The 10,404-nt window shown below is 39.0% G+C and overlaps 1 non-coding gene across 1 annotated transcript; it reads right to left on the bottom strand.

The window, feature by feature from the left end:
- Window positions 1–9,865: 9,865 nt before the first annotated feature.
- Window positions 9,866–9,972, bottom strand: LOC116274856. The gene has a single exon (XR_004183610.1). It is a non-coding gene; the product is annotated as a U6 spliceosomal RNA (small nuclear RNA).
- Window positions 9,973–10,404: the final 432 nt, after the last annotated feature.

Genomic DNA, 10,404 nt, shown 5'->3' with positions numbered 1-10,404 from the left:
CCTCCATATAGAGGTCAGCTCTTCCAGAAATGCAAATTCAGTCATGTCACAGCCCTGCATGAAATCCAGAGTGGTTTCCGTCACCTTCAGGATGCACTTAAACATTTTGAGAATGTCATAAAAGGCATCATCATTATCTCTTGGCCCCTCCAGCCCACCCAGCCTCATTTCCTTCCTACTTGGATACACCTGGTCTCTTCTTCAGTCTTACCTGAATCAGGTTTCTGTCAGTCTTTCTGTTTGGCACACAACTTCTCCAGCTTCTTCACTTGACTGATAACAAATAAATCCTTCACTTTTTATGGGAAGCGCCACTGGTTTCCATGCCGAGTTAGGTGCTTTCTCTATCAGCTCCTACAGTGCCTTGTGCATGGCCTATCATAGTACTTACTTCACCTATTTATCCATTTACTCTTTTGTCTCTCCCATTAGACAACGAGCCTGTCATGTTCATAGCCCTAGCCATTAAATCTTTGCCTTTACCCAGTGTGTCTCTGACAACAACAAGAGAGCCTGATGTGCAGTCATTTCTTAATAAAGACTGGTTGCAAAAATGAATGTATCCACACATTAATTCTTACCCTGACTGATTTCATTTTAAAATATCTCTGTTACCAAAGGACTGGTTTTGCTAGCAGAACTATATGTAGGGCATCTGTTTCAAAATAATTCTGTGCCTAATTGGTGCTACTTACAGGATTTCATATCAGCATTAGTATCCCAAAATATCACCTGGGTCACAACACTTTATACAACACAGCAGCGTATGCTGAAATATGATGAGAAAATATTCTGAAATCCCAGGCAAATATTTCAGAAAGACCCTCTATATACTTAGTTGTTTGTACAGAAGCTCCCAAGGTCTGTCTTTTCATGCATTCTCCTACAGAATGGGAGCTGTTTGAACAGGGCTCACATCTACACAGTGTTATTCAATGGTTAAGTCAAATTCTTCCACATGTATTGTTAAAAATATAGTTTTTTTCCCAAACAATTTGTACCACCTATACTGCGTTCACCTGAGCACTTTGTTGATTATCAACTGGTGAGCAAAGTGAAAAAACCCACTGGACCTAGGGCTGCAAATACCAGCTTTGAAATTGGGGATGTAGAGTTAGAAAACAGATTTTCTTTTCTTTTTTTTTTTTGAGACAGAGTCTAGCTCTGTTGCCAGGCTGGAGTGCAGTGGCGCGGTCTCGGCTCACTGCAACCTCCGCCTCCTGGGTTCGAGCAATTCTCCTGCCTCAGCCTCCCGAGTAGCTGGGACCACAGGCGCCCGCCACCGTGCCTGGCTAATTTTTTTTTTTTTTGTATTTTTAGTAGAGACAGGGTTTCACCAACGTGGCCAGGCTGGTCTTGAACTCCTGACCTCGTAATCAACCCGCGTTGGCCTTCCAAAGTGCTGGGATTACAGGTGTGAGCCACCGTGCCCGGCCAGAAAATAGATTTTCTAGTGTGCAAATTAACTGTGCCCAAGGCTTATCTTTCTCTTTTTTAAGATTTCCCTTTGGCTACAAAGAACATAGTGCTGCAGTAGCTCTTATATATTAGAATAGTGGTTTTCAACCATAGCATTTTTACCTCTTAGTGTACATTTGGCAATGTCTGGAGACATCTTTGGTTGTCGCAATGGAGGGAGGGTGGTGAGCATTTAGAGGAAAGACACCAGGGATGATGCTACATCTCCTACAATGCACAAGAAAGTCCCCTTCAAAAAATTATCTGGCCCAAAATGTTAATGAAACTCTGTACTAGGATGGAAAAAGAAATAGTATATTTAGAAGCTGGAAGTGAGAATGTGTGATTTCTGTGATTGATTTGTGTTTCTCAGTATGCTGCTCCTTCACAGATCACAGAGCTGTCTATGACCTTCTTTCTAGCAGTTCACAACATGGTTGTTTGCTTCTTTAAGCCAGCAGGAGAGTCTTGCTTGCCCAATCTGCTAAGAATGTCTTATATAATGCAACATAATCACAGGAATGACTTCCATTACCTTTGCTGCATTCTATTGATTAGAAGAAAGCCACAGGTCCCACCTGCTCTCAAGTGGAAGGAATTAATCAAAGACACTGACATCAGGAGACAGGAATTACGAGGACCACCCTAGGGTCTGTCCATACAACATATTGTTGTCTTGATGGCAGGTGTGGTGTTTTGTACTGTGTCGACCCGGTTATGCTGGGAAAATCTTGTCACTGAAGAACATGCATGAGATTCGATGGCAGGTGGAGTGGCCATTAATCTCTGATGGTTGGCACAGTCAGAGCAGTGATGGACAGACGCAGAAATGCCCAGCTGGTGTCAGTGGGTCCTGCTCTCCTCTGTTTCCTATCCAGCTTCTCTTCTCAACTGTTGGCCAACAGCTGCCCCAGCCTACCCTAGAGACTGACTGAAGACCTTCAGAGGCAACAGCAACATGAAAGCAGTGGCTCCTATCACCCTCCCCTAAGCCCCTCTGCTGTGGCTGGCTATCTTGGTTTTTCAGATGGATAGGTTAGCGACTCCTTCCCTAGATCTTTCCCCAAGTTCTCCTGCAACTCTCACAGGTCAATTTCACACAGAAGCCCCTTCTTCCATAACTCTCAGGGAACTGTGCCCCTCTGACCAAGCCCTGACTGATGCAGATATTGTTCCCATGATAATCAGGTTTAAGCATATCCTGTGTGCTTCTCATTGTGTCAGTTACTGTGGCCAATACAAAGTAATCTAACATAGTAGTCCCATGAAAATGGAACATCTGTTTTGTCTTGAACTCCTGGCTTCAAGAGATCCTGCTATCTTGGCCTCCCGAAGTTTTGGGATTATAGGCATGAGCCATCTTGTTGGCCAGACATCTCTGTTTTGCTTACTGCTATACCCTCGGGGTTGGCAATAGTGCCTGGCATGTAGTAGACGCTCTATAAATAGTATTTTCATGAATAATGGAAGATACTTATGTGTTTTGTGTGATATACATATGTATATGTGTGTGTAATATATTCCTTATATACAATTGTGTGTGTCTGTATGTATAATCTCCTTCCCTTATTGCCTATTTTAGCATTTAAATATCTGTGGTGTCTAACTTGACACCTGACTGTATTTCTATTCAGAATATCCTTTGGAGTTCAGACCAAGAAATAGGCAAACCTAGTTCAGGAAGTTGAACCAAGTATCTTTTCTCACTATAAATACATTAATATTTAGAGAGCAAAACATATGGTTATTTACACAGTAAATAAAGACATGAACAACTTCTCAGTCAGTTCAGATAAGATTTTGCTACCAAAAGACCTAAGTACACAAATACCATTCGATGCAGCAATCTCATTACAGGGTATGTACCCAAAGGAATATAAATTGTTCCATTGTAAAGTCACATGCACGCATATATTCATCGCAGCACTATTCACAATAGCAAAGACATGGAATCAACATAAATGCCCATCGATGATGGAAAGGACAAACAAAACATGGTACATATACACAATGGGATACCATAAAGCCATAAAAAGAATGAGTTCATGTCCTTTGCACGGACATGGATGGAACTGGAGGTCATCATTTTTAGCAAACTAACACAGGAGCAGAAAACCAAATACCACATGTTCTCACTTATAAGTGGGAGCTAAATGATGAAAACACATGGACACATAGAGGGGAACAACACACACTGGGGTCTAGGGGAGAGTGGAGGGTAGGAGGAGGGAAAATATCAGGAAAAATAACTAATGTGTACTATGTTTAATACCTGGGTGATGAAACAATCCATACAACAAACCCCCATGACAGATGTTAACTATGTAACAAACCTGCACATGTGTCCTTGAACTTAAAATAAAAGTTAAAAGACTTCAGGTCAGATCACTGCATGTGTATTATCAAAAAAAAAAAAAAAAGATTTTGGAGCTGTTTGGATCTGAGGATTTTGAATTAATATTAATGATGATAACAATATTAAAATAGCAATTACTTATTGGAAAGCAATAATCATTCAAGCACTGAGTTAGACATTTTATGTGTATAACAATAATAATAGAAATATGCTTACAAAAAAACAAAGAACATGCTTTGGAGAAGGCAAGGTAGACTACTGCCTAAATAATACAATATAATTTCTAATACCCAAGGAAACAGCTCCATATTCCTACTGTCATCTAAATTATATTATATAATATAAATATTTGCTAATTTGCTTAGGAGATTCATTTATCCCCTTTACAACAGCATCAAAAATAATAAAATACTTAGAAATAAACTTAATAAAAGAAGTATACAACTTACATCCTGAAAACTACAAAACATTGTAGAAACCAATTAAAGAAGGTCTAAATAAATAGAAAGGCATTTCATGTTCATAGACTAGAAGACTTAATGTTGTTAAGATAGAAATATTCCCTAACTGATCCACAGATTAAATATAACTCCTCTTAAAATCCTGGAGAAACTTCTTGCAGCAATTGACAAGCTGATCCTAAAATTCACACACAAATGCAAGGGACTCAAAATAGCCAAAACAATCTTGAAAGAGGAGAACAAAATAGAAGGACTCATAATTCCTGATTTCAAAACATGCTATAAAGCTACAGTAATCAAGACACTTTGGTACTGGCATAAGGAAAGACATAGACCAACAGACAAGAATTGAGAGACCAAAAATAAATCTCACATTTATGGACAGTTCATTTTCAACAAAATGCCAAGACAACTCAATGATAAAAACAAACTTTTCAAGAAATGACACTGAAAAAACTGAATATCTACATATAAAATGATAAAATTGTACCCCTTCCTTACACCATACACAAAAATTAACTCAAATGGGTCAAATAAGTAAATGTAAGGGTAGAACTATAAAACTCTTAGAATAAAATCTAGGGGTAAAACTTTGTGACCTTGGGTCAGGCAAAGTAGTCTTAGATATGATATTACTAAAAGCACAAGTGACAAAAGAAAAAGTAGATAAACTGGACTTCATCAAATTTAAAAACTTGGTCAGGCATGGTGGCTCACACCTGTAATCCCAGTGTGAGGATCACTTGACCCCAGGAGTTCGAGACCAACTTGGGCAAATAGTGAGAAGAAAAAATTCATCTCTACAAAAATAAAAATAAAAAATTAGCCAGGCATGGTGATGTGTGTCCATAGTTCCAACTACCTGGGAGGCTGTGGTGGGAGGATCACTTAAGCTTGGGAGGTTGGGGCTGTAGTGAGCCATGCTTGCACCACTGTACTACAGCCTGGATGACAGAGTGAGACCCTGTCTCAACAAAAACCAAAACCAAAAACGTTTACATTTCAAAAAATACCATCAAGAAAGGGAAAAGAATTGGTGAAAATACTTGCAAATGATAAAGCTGACAAGGAACTTGTATCCAGAATATATACATGTCAGTAGTAGAAAGATTACCCTATTTAAAAAAAAAGCAATGAATCTTAATAGACATTTCTCCAAAGAAGATATACAAATGTTCAGTAGGCACATCAAAGGATGCTCAATATCATTAGCCATCAGAAAAAAAAGTAACCAAAATCACAATGATATACCACTTCACATTGTCTAGGATGGTTACATAGGAAATAACCAGTGGTGGTGAGGATCCAGAAAATTTGAACCCTGATTCACTGCTGGAGGGAATGATTAAGCATTGAATCACTGTATCACTCAGCAATTCCACTCCTAGGTGTATATCCAAGACATTAAAGAATATATCCACACAAGAAGTTGCACATGAATGTTCACAGCAACATTATTCATAATAGTTAAGGAGTGGGACAATCAAACATCTGTAAACTGATGGATAGATAAACATAATGTAGCATTATTTTGCTACAAAAAATAAAGTACTGAGAGATGCTACCACATGGATAAATCTTGAAATATTAGATAAAAAAAGAAGCCAGTCACCAAAAAAACCCTAGCCCACATATTATATTATTCCATTGATACAAAAGTCCAGAATAGACAAATCTATAGAGACAGAAAGTCAATTAATAATTGGCTAGTGCTGGGGGGTTGGAGGTTAATGGGAAGTGACCAGTAATCTGTATAGAATTTCTTTATAGGGTGATGAAAATGTTATTAAATTGATTGTGGCTGGGTGCAAAGGCTCATGTTTGTAATCCCAGCACTTCGGGAGGCTGAGACAGGTGGATGGCTTCAGCCCAGAAGTTTGAGTCCAGCCTGGGCAACATGGCAAAACTCCGTCTCTACAAAAAAATACAAAAATTAGCCAGGTATGGTGGTGCGCCGCTGTAGCCCCAGCCACTTAGGGGGCTGAGTTATGAGGGTCACTTGAGCCCAGGAGGTTGAGGCTACAGTGAGCCGAGATCGTGCCACTGCACTCCAGTCTGGGCAAGAGTGAGACTCTGTCTCAAAAAAAAAAAATTGATTGTGGTGAAGGTTGCACAACTCTGTTAATATACTAAGAATCTTTGAATTGAATACATTAAATGAATGAATTGAATAGTATGTGAATTATATTTCAAAGCTACTAGTTATATAAGGTATGCACACTTACATAAATATGTATGTATGCTATATATACTTTACTACTTACATAAAGTATATACGTATGTGTATATATACTTTTATATTGAAAAAACTGATATACAGGAAATATAGTAAAAGTGTTCCTCAAACATTTCCAGCGTGCTTGCTGTGCAGGCACTTGGATAAAAAGACCAAAGTCTCTGACTCTTCCTACCCCTAGGAGTTTGTATGTTGGTGGGTAGCTTCTTGCCTCTCTGTAGGAGCTATGAGTCAAGCTGTCTCCAACAGAGAGACCAGTGGCTAGTGTTCCCCAGAAGACCTCAGCTAAAGGTCTCCAGTTAAAAGTGAGTCAGATTCAACATTCTCTTTGAGGTCTCTTACTCCCCTGCTTCTCTCTTTCATCCCTAAAATGTTGAAATATTTAAGGTGCCTAAACTCATAATAAGCCTTAAAAAAAACAAAAAAAAACAAAAAGAAACCTAAAAAGCCATGGTGAACTCTATGGGTTCTCAGCAGGAGGACAATGGATAAAATATTTGAAAAAGACGAATTTTATTCTGGCTTGTTTTCTTCACAGCTGAAGGCCTTCAGCCCTTTCCAGTCCAGTATCACTCTAGGCATGGAATTTGGGGCAGTAGAAAACATTATGTAGTGTTTGTTCACCATTTAGATCTAGATTAAAAATGAATGTATTACATTTGAACCCTGGTAATTTCTAATATTTCATATTCAACAATATCATGTCGCTCATTGTTAGGTACCATACAGTGCTTGAGCTAAAGATACACTAGTGCCAAGGTTAGCCACAATCCCCATTCTCAGAGAATGTCCAACTCAGCGTGGATGACAGACATTATGGAAATAATTGTGAAGGAAAAATGTTAGATGCTATGGAACTGCTAACCTGTGGAAACCAAAGCATGAATGTGAGGAGGTAAATTTTATGCTGAAACCCAGGTAAAGGTGTGAAGGTGGTTACAGGTGTGGTCAAGATGGCGGTGCCTATAGAGAAGAGTATGGCAGGCTGGGGAAGAGCACGGGAGAAGGTCCCAGCAGAGGGAAATCTAGCAGAAAGAAGCTCATGCAGCTGAGTGTGAGGACTGAGTAGAAAGGGTGTGAGATAAGACTGGTGAATTAGATGTGGATGAGACAGGCAAGGCCTTTAGCCTGGGGTAAGAAGTTCAGACCTTGTTGTAGCGTCAGTGCGAAACCATTGAAAGTTTTAAGCGTGGAGCATAGTAATCAGATATTTAAAGAGATCTCTGTGGCTATTTTTTGAAAAACTTTTCAAACATGCATGTCATAACAGAAATATTTTTTAAAAAGAAATTAAATTATATGTTTTCACTTCAAAATTTTCTTAATTTTGAAAACTCAGATGAAGCTTACAACTTCTTTATTAGAAATGACAAGTAAAATGCCATATTCAACTGATCCTATTTAATCACTGGATCATTCAGGGACAAAGCATAGAAAGTTTGTTTTTCAGTGATATTTTTCCTCATTCCAAACATTTGAAATTTGAAATTCAATAAAAACACAAACAAAGATACTTTTTAAATTTCTAGGACAAATGTCACAAAAGCAAACAAATGGAGTACCAAAGAAATTTTTTGAGGCTCAGTGAGTAGGGTGGGCAGTGGATGGCAGAGTTTGTGGGTGTTGGTATGCTGAAAATTCAGGCGCTTCTCTGTTGACTTCTAAAGAGCAGGACCTCAATCCTAAGTCCTAGAGAATGTGTGACAACATTCCCAAGAACGACCAACCCTAGGCAAATGTAAAATTAGGTTAGTATTAGAAAAAGAGATGATTGATTTCTCTGAGTGGCCTAAAGGCATTTTTTCTTAATTCCAGTCTTTAACTCAACAAGAGTTTATTGGCATTCTATTTTGTGTAAGACTGGTACTAAGTACTGAGATCTTTATATGTTTCTATCTATCTTATCTATCTATCTATCTATCTATCTATCTATCTATCTATCTATCTATATTGTTTTTTAAAGTTTTTTAAATTATACTTTAAGTTCTAGGATACATGTGCACAACGTGCAGGTTTGTTACATATGTATACATGTGCCATGTTGGTTCGCTGCACCCAATAACTCGTTATTTACATTAGGTATATCTCCTAATGCTATCCCTCCCCGCTCACCCCACCCCACGACAGGCCCCAGTGTGTGATGTTCCCCACCCTGTGTCCTAGTTTTCTCATTGTTCAATTCCCACCTATGACTGAGAACATGCGGTGTTTGGTTTTCTGTCCTTGCGATAGTTTGCTCAGAATGATGGTTTCCAGCTTCATCCATGTCTCTACAAAGGACATGAACTCATCCTTTTTTATGGCTGCATAGTATTCCATGGTGTATATGTGCCACATTTTCTTAATCCAGTCTATCATTGATGGGCATTTGGGTTGGTTCCAAGTCTTTGCTATTGTGAATAGTGTCACAATAAACATACGTGTACATGTGTCTTTATAGCAGCATGATTTATAATCCTTTGGATATATACCCAGTAATGGGATGGCTGGGTCAAATGGTATTTCTAGTACTAGATCCTTGAGGAATCGCCACACCGTTTTCCACAATGGTTGAACTAGTTTACACTCCCACCAACAGTGTAGAAGTGTTCCTATTTCTCCACAGCCTCTCTAGCACCTGTTGTTTCCTGATTTTTTAATGATCGCCATTCTAACTGGTGTGAGATGGTATCTCATTGTGGTTTTGATTTGCATTTCTCTGATGGCCAGTGATGATGAGCATTTTTTCATGTATCTGCTGGCTGCATAAATGTCTTCTTTTGAGAAGTGTCTGTTCATATCCTTTGCCCACTTTTTGATGAGGTTGTTTGATTTTTTTCTCGTAAATTTAAGTTCTTGGTAGATTCTGGATATTAGCTCTTTGTGAGATGGGTAGATCGTAAAAGTTTTCTCCCATTCTGTAGGTTGCCTGTTCACTCTGACAGTAGTTTCTTTTGCTGTGCAGAAGCTCTTTAGTTTAATTAGATCCCATTTGTCTATTTTGGCTTTTGTTGCCATTGCTTTTGGTGTTTTAGTCATGAAGTCCTTGCCCATGCCTATGTCCTGAATGGTATTGCCTAGGTTTTCTTCTAGGGTTTTTGTGGTTTTAGGTCTAACATTTAAGTCTTTAATCTATCTTGAATTAATTTTTGTATAAGGTGTAAGGAAGGGATCCAGTTTCAGTTTTCTACATATGGCTAGCCAGTTTTCCCAGCACTATTTATTATATTAAATAGGGAATCCTTTCCCCATTTCTTGTTTTTGTCAGGTTTGTCAAAGATCAGATGGTTGTAGATGTGTGGTATTATTTCTGAGGGCTCTGTTCTGTTCCATTGGTCTATATCTCTGTTTTGGTACCAGTACCATGTTGTTTTGAAAAATATGGAATGCTTCACGAATTCGCGTGTCATCCTTGTGCAGGGGCTATGCTAATCTTCTCCGTATTGTTCCAATTTTAGTATATGTGCTGCCGAAGCTAGCACATATCTATTTATATCTTTTTTTTTTTTTTTTTTTTTTTGAGACGGAGTCTCGCTCTGTCACTCAGGCTGGAGTGTAGTGGCCTGATCTCAGCTCACTGCAAGCTCTGCCTCCCGGGTTCACGCCATTCTCCTGCCTCAGCCTCCCGAGTAGCTGGGACTACAGGCGCCCGCCACCTCGCCCGGCTAGTTTTTTGTATTTTTTAGTAAGACGGAGTTTCACCGTGTTAGCCAGGATAGTCTCGATCTCTTGACCTCGTGATCCGCCCGTCTTGGCCTCCCAAAGTGCTGGGATTACAGGCTTGAGCCACCGCGCCCGGCCCTAGCTATATCTTTTTATCTATCCATCTTGATGAGGAGCAACAATCATTTGTAGATGGCCCATTTTTTTGATGGAAGTCAGTCTTTACTACAGAAAAATTCATTTACAGTTTA

Source organism: Papio anubis, chromosome 4, assembly GCF_008728515.1.
Source record: "Papio anubis isolate 15944 chromosome 4, Panubis1.0, whole genome shotgun sequence".
NCBI classification, from domain to species: Eukaryota; Metazoa; Chordata; class Mammalia; order Primates; family Cercopithecidae; genus Papio; species Papio anubis.
The sequence above is the reverse complement of the archived record's forward strand: the minus strand, read 5'-3'. Positions and strand labels throughout refer to the sequence as shown.